This window comes from Colobus angolensis, unplaced genomic scaffold, assembly GCF_000951035.1.
Source record: "Colobus angolensis palliatus isolate OR3802 unplaced genomic scaffold, Cang.pa_1.0 Scaffold139, whole genome shotgun sequence".
Lineage (NCBI taxonomy): Eukaryota > Metazoa > Chordata > Mammalia > Primates > Cercopithecidae > Colobus > Colobus angolensis.
Window position 1 is genome coordinate 3,356,429 of NW_012114477.1, and position 6,685 is coordinate 3,363,113.

At 45.6% G+C, this 6,685-nt stretch overlaps 1 pseudogene across 1 annotated transcript; it reads left to right on the forward strand.

The window, feature by feature from the left end:
* Nucleotides 1–5,914: 5,914 nt before the first annotated feature.
* Nucleotides 5,915–6,579, forward strand: LOC105506639 (annotated as a pseudogene). The gene has a single exon (XR_001000962.1). The product of XR_001000962.1 is annotated as a 40S ribosomal protein S3a pseudogene (transcript).
* Nucleotides 6,580–6,685: the final 106 nt, after the last annotated feature.

Consider the following 6,685-nt stretch of genomic DNA (forward strand, 5'->3'; position numbering starts at 1 on the left):
TCGCGTCGCTTCCTCCGCTCTTTCGTTTTTCGCTCTTTCTCTGTTCTCCCTGCCTCTGTCTCTCTGTTCCTCTCTGAGTCGCCCTCGTCTCCATTTCCTCCTTTTCATTCTCTTTCACTTCCCCGCGACCTCACTTCCTCTCGCCCTAACGCCTTCTTTCCTTTATTGATGGACTCAACATGGACTTCTGAAGCCCTCAGGCACTTGGAATGAAACCGCAAATCAAACCAGATTCTTAGTCTCATGGAAAACTCATTCGCTCAGTACAGTAATGATGGGTCAGCCTGGGTCCCCGTCCCTGCCTGCTGCGCTGAGCGTGCGCGGTGAGCGCTCAGGCCCGTCCTGCCCTCAGTGAGCCACCGTCCAGCGGGTCCTGCCCTCAGTGAGCCACCGTCTAGCGGGTCCTGCCCTCAGTGAGCCACCGTCTAGCGGGTCCTGCCCTCAGTGAGCCACCGTCTAGCGGGAGGGAACCTTCACCCCCGGGTAGGGTTTAGGAGGGGAAGCACAGGCAGGACGGTTGTCTGACTAGGGGACTGATGAGCTGCGAATGGAGGCCCCAAGGACGTTGCTTGGAGGAGGTGACGTTTGAGCTAAGACCTGGGGGAGACAAGCTAACAGTGGCTACGGGATGTGTTAGGGGCGCCAGGGAAACTGCATGGGTGGGTTCGGGGAGCATAGAGTGAGATGGCCCGCCCACAATCCATCTGTCTCTGTCCCAGACCCACCTCTTCTGTGTCCCAGAATTTATCTCTAATATGGCCCAGAAGCCACCTCATGTCTGTCCCAGAATTCATTTCTCATCCTTATCCCAGAACCCACCTGGGACCAGAATTCATTTCTCATCCTTATCCCAGAACCCACCTCCTCCCTGTCCCAGAACCCACCTCCAACCTGTCTCAGAACCCACCTCCTCCCTGTCCCAGAACCCACCTCCAACCTGTCTCAGAACCCACCTCCTCCCTGTTCCAGAAGCCACCTCCACCCTGTTCCAGAACGTACCTACTTCCTGTTCCAGAACCCACCACCTCCCTGTACCAGGACCCATCTCCATCCTGTCCCAGGACCCACCTCCACTCTGTCCCAGAACCCACCTCCTCCCTGTTCCAGAAGCCATCGTCTCCCTGTTCCAGAACTTACCTCCTTTCTGTTACAGAACCCACCTCCTGCCTGTACCAGAACCCACCTCCACCCTGTCCCAGAACCCACCTCCTCCCTGTTCCAGAACCCAAATCCTACCTGTCCCAGGACCCACCTCCTCCCTGTCCCAGGATCCACCTCCTCCCTGTCCCACATCGTACCTCCTCCCTGTTCCAGAACCCACCTCCACCCTGTGCCAGAACCCACCTCCTCCCTGTTCCAGGACCCACCTCCTCCTTGAGACAGAACCCACCTCGACCCTGTTCCATAATCCACCTCCTCCCTGTCCCAGAACCGGCCTCCGCGCTGAGACAGAACATACTTCCTCCCTGTTTCAGAACTCACCGCCAACCTGTCCCAGGACCCACCTCCTCCCTGTGCTCTAGAATCCACCTTTTCCCTGTGCCAGAACGCACCTCCACCCTGTTCCAGAACCCACCTCCCCCCGTTCCAGAACCCACCTCCTCCCTGTTCCACAACCCACCTCCACCCTGTTCCACAACCCACCTCCTCCCTGTTCTGTAACCCACCTCCTCCCTGTCCTAGAACCCATCTTCTCCCTGTCCCAGAACCCACCTGTTCCCTGTCCCAAGACCCACCTCCACGCTGTCCCAGGACCCACCTCCTCCCTGTTCCAGGACCCACCTCCTCCATGTTGCAGAACCTTCGTCTACCTTGTCCCGGAACCTACCTCCTCCCTGTCCCAGAACCCACCTCCACCATGTCCCAGAACCCACCTCTCATCTCTGTCCCAAAATCCACCTGGTCCCTGACCTAAGATTCTGCCTCTACTGTGATAACCTAGCATCCACTCCTCCCTGTTCCAGAACTCAGTTTGTCATGTCCAAGAACCCACTTCTTCCATGTCCCAGAATATACCTCTCCCATGTCCCAGAATGCACCTCTTCCACGTCTTAGATTATACTTCATCTCTGTCATTTCTCCCCTTTTCTCAACTCCAAAAGAGGAAGAATGTTTTTTCTCTTTTATTCTACTAAAATAAACTGAAACACATACATTGGGAAACCATAATATGCACAGATTTGCTCAGAGTGTGGATAATCAACACAGGCATCAAATTTAGAAACATTAAACGGGATGTCTCTCTTCACTGTCAGCGTAAGAGTGGTTGAGCCTGGGTGGGGTGGAGAAAATGGGGTGGGGGGTATTTGACTCATCTCACATTCAGAAAGTTGCTCAAACTTAGAATTCTCCGAAGGCACTCATACATTCAGTCAAAGCATTATCCTGGCAGGTTTAAAAAAAAAAGATATTTTTATATTGTACTTGTAAATGTGTGTTCCATTCCTGGACCATCTTATTTGTACCGTGTTATGAATTAATATTGTCTATTAATCCTATAATTGTCCTTGACCAGTGCAATTACATGATATCTGTAGACCACTGCTCTGCATTTGTTAGTATTTATTTGTTCAATGGCAATATTACCATACACACAATTTTGTTAACCCCGCTTACTATTTCTTCATCTTTTTAATTAGCTGGAAGTCTCAATAAATGGAAATGACCTGGGCCTCTGTCAACCCCTGGGAGACCCTAGTTGGTGAATTCTGCAGAAAAGGGTATCCAGGCCTTTCAGAGGGGGATTTTGGGTGAGAGCTGCAGATAAATTTTCACTGTGCTCATGGATGGGCTAAGAGGAGGACCAAGGGCATCTGAATTGCCTGCCTTCAGCTTGGCTGGCACCTGCAGCCTCCTGCTCTCGCTGCCTTCTTTAGGGCAGTCATCCTACCGACTCTGAGACTACACAACCTATCATTACACCGTCTCATACACTCACGGGGTCCACCCAACTCCCTCTTCCTACAGATGGGAGCCCAGAGAGAAAACATGCCTTGCTCAATCAAGGTAGCAGCAAGTCAGTGGAAAGCATGCATGCGGTCAGCCGTGGTGGCTAACGCCTGTAATCCCAGCATTTTGGGAGGCCAAGGCCGGTGGATCACCTGAGGTCAGAAGTCCTAGACCATTCTGATCAACATGGTGAAACCCTGTCTCTACTAAAAGTACAAAAATTTTTGTATTAATTTTTGTATGAATTAACTACAGGTGTGGTGGTGCACGCCTGTAGTCCCAGCTACTCTGGAGGCTGAGGCAGGAGAATTGCTTGAACCCAGGAGGCAGAGGTTGCAGTGAGTTGAGATTGCACTACTGCATTCCAGCCTGGGTGACAGAGCAAAATTCTCCGAAGGAAGAAAGAAAGAGAGAAAGAGAGAGGGAGGGAGGGAAGGAGAGAGGGAGGGAGGAAAGGAAGGAAAGAAGGAAGGGAGGAAGGTAGGGAGGGAGGGAGGGAAGAAAGGAAGGAAATGTGCTTGCTTGGTTGCTTGGTGCATTAAAGAAACTGGTATGGTCACTTTGGAGAGCAATTCGGTAGTATTCCTTAAAACAACAACAAATGTGTATACACTGAAACCAACAATTTCGCTATGCTATATCTAACCTAGAGGGATTCTGGGATAGATGAAAGAATAGTTGTTTTTTCATATTACATAATACTGTGAAACTATTAAAAGCAGGAGCTAGATGTATATATAGCAATGTGGATAAATCTCCTAGACAAATAATAGGGCAAAAAAAAAGAAAGCAGAATTAGGATTGTGGTATAATTTTATCTACATAACACGCACATGTACACATGTGGGTATACACGTGTATTTATGTAAAAGCAGGGAAAGCACTAGAAGAACACACTGGTATGTTATCCTATATAAAATGCAAAATAATTACATGTTTGTAAATACAAATAGTATCCCTCAGAGGAAGCATACCAAATTCATAAGAGTTGTAACTTCAGGGGGGACCAAGAAGGAACAAGGAACTGGGAGCAGTAGGCAAGGGCAACTTCAGCATTTTTTGTGATGTTTTAATTTAACATTTTCAAAGGTGTTTAAATACTCCTGAAACAATATGTAGAAAGTTACTGGGTCCACTTCACTCTCCTATCCCTCAACCACTTGGTTTTCTTTAGTTAAGACAGCCATTATAACAAATTTCTTATTCATCTTTTCAGGAATACACTTTGCATTTGCAAATATTTGAAAATAGCTTAACTTTTAACTTTTAAGGAGTAAGTTTAACTTTTAAAAAATAAGTATTAGTATGTTATTTGTGATATTAAAATGGTTTTTAAAGCCGGGCATGGTGGCTCGCACCTGTAATCTCAGCTATTTGGGAGGCTGAGGCGGGAGGATTATTTGAGACCAGGATTTCAAGACCACCCTGGCAACATAGTGAGAGCTTGTCTCAAAAAAAAACTAAATAAAAGAAAAATTTTATTCACATTAAATATTTTTCAAGAATGTAGAATTGTTCAACACCAGAAAGTATTTTAATAGAATTCATTCTATTAGCAAAGTAAAGGAGAAGAATGACACCATGATCGCAACAGATGCAGAAAAAGCATTTGACAGAAATCGAACATCCATTTATGTTAAAACTTCTAGAAAACTGGGAATATAAGAAAACTTTAGGCCAGGCATGGTAGCTCACACCTGTAATCCCAGCACTTTGGGAGCCCGAGGTGGGTGGATCACCTGAGGCCAGGAGTTCGAGACCAGCCTGGCCAACATGGTGAAACCTCATTCCTACTGAAAATACAACAACAACAAAAAAATTAATCAGGCATGGAGGTGGGTGCCTGTAATCTCAGCTACTCAGGAGGCTGAGGCAGGAGAATTGCTTGAACCTGGGAGGCAGAGGCTTCAGTGAGCCCAGATCATGCCATTGCACTCCAGCCTGGGCAACAAGAACAAAACTCCATCTCAATAAAAAAAGAAAGAAAGAAAAAAAAGAAAGAAAACTGAAAAAATTGGATAAAAAGTATCTGTCAAAATCTACCATGCTACAGGTTAATATTCTTCATAAGCACATGCATCATTAACACAATAATAACTAATCAAGTCAAGCAACATTAGAAAACATAACATGTCTGTATAATGAAGAATTTAGCTTGTCTTTATCTGCAGTTCTTAACCCCCAAACCTTTAGAATTTCCTGAGTAATAAGTGTGTCTTTGTTATTTGTGCATTTGTGGTAGACCCCTCAGGCCCTACTTGATAGTTTGTGCTAATGAGATAACTCAGGATGGGGGTTGGCCACACCAGAAAGACCAATCATGTGATTAGAGGCTTGAGACTTTGAACTAAATGGTATCATCTCCAGGGAAGGGAGGGGGACTGGAGATTGAGTTCAATGGTATAACTGCTGATTCAATCAATCATATCTACATAATGAAACCACAATAAAAATTCTGGGCACTGAAGCTTGGGTAAGCTTTCCTGGTTGGCCATACTTTTAGAGTATTGCTACACTTTCATGCCCAGAGATCAATGTGTCCTTTATGTTTCAAACCCACTCAGACTTTGTTCTATGTGTGTCTTCTTTTGGCTGGTTCCAATTTCTATGCTTTGCTGTAATAAAACTGTAATTGTAAGTATATTGCTTTCCTGAGTTCTGTGACTCATTTTGCTGAATGAAACCTGAGGAAGTCTTTTGGGATACTCAAACTTGTCACCAGCTAGTATGAAATGAGGATGGCCCTAGGTACCCCTAGACTTGCTGCTGGTATCTGAAGTGAGGGCAGTCTTGTGGAGAACTCTGCCCTCATATTTGTAGCTTGGCACTCATTGCAACATCCTATGGCCAAGTGGAGCTTATCTCAGGAATGCAAGTTTGGTTCAACATTTGAAAATTAATTATTGTAGTTTACCTTATTGACAGAATTTCTTTTAAAAACCCCTATGATCCCCTTTTGGCTTTCTGAGCAGCACCATGGTGATTGGCAAGAACAAGTGCCTTATGAAAGGTGGCAAAAAGGGGGCCAAGAAGAAAGTGATTGATCCATTTTCTAAGGAAGATTTGTACAATGTGAAAGCACCTGCTATGTTCAATATAAGAAATATAGGAAAGACACTAGTCACCAGGACCCAAGGAACCAAAACTGCATCTGATGGCCTCAAGGGTCCTGTGTTTGAAGTGAGTTTTGCTGATTTGCAGAATGATGAAGTTTCATTTAGAAAATGCAAACTGATTATAGAAGATGTTCAGGGCAAAAGCTGCCTGACTAACTTCCATGGCATGGATCTTATCCATGACAAAATATGTTCCATGGTGAAAAAACGGCAGACAGTGATTGAAGCTCATGTTGGTGTCAAGACTACCAATGGTTACTTGCTTTGTCTGTTCTGTGTTGGTTTTACTAAAAAATGCAACAATCAAATATGGAAGACTTCTTATGCTTAGCATCAGCAGGTCCACTAAATCTGGAAGAAGATGATGGAAATCATGACCTGAGAGGTGTAGACAAATGACCTGAAAGAAGTGGTCAATAAATTGGCTCCAGACAGCACTGGAAAAGACATAGAAAAGGTTTGCCAATCTATTTATCCTCTCCATGATGTTTTCATTAGAAAAGTAAAAATGCTGGCTGGGCGCGGTGGCTCATGCCTGTAATCTCAACACTTTGGGAGGCCGAGGCAGGTGAATCACGAGGGTCAAGAGATCGAGACCATCGTGGCCAACATGGTGAAAC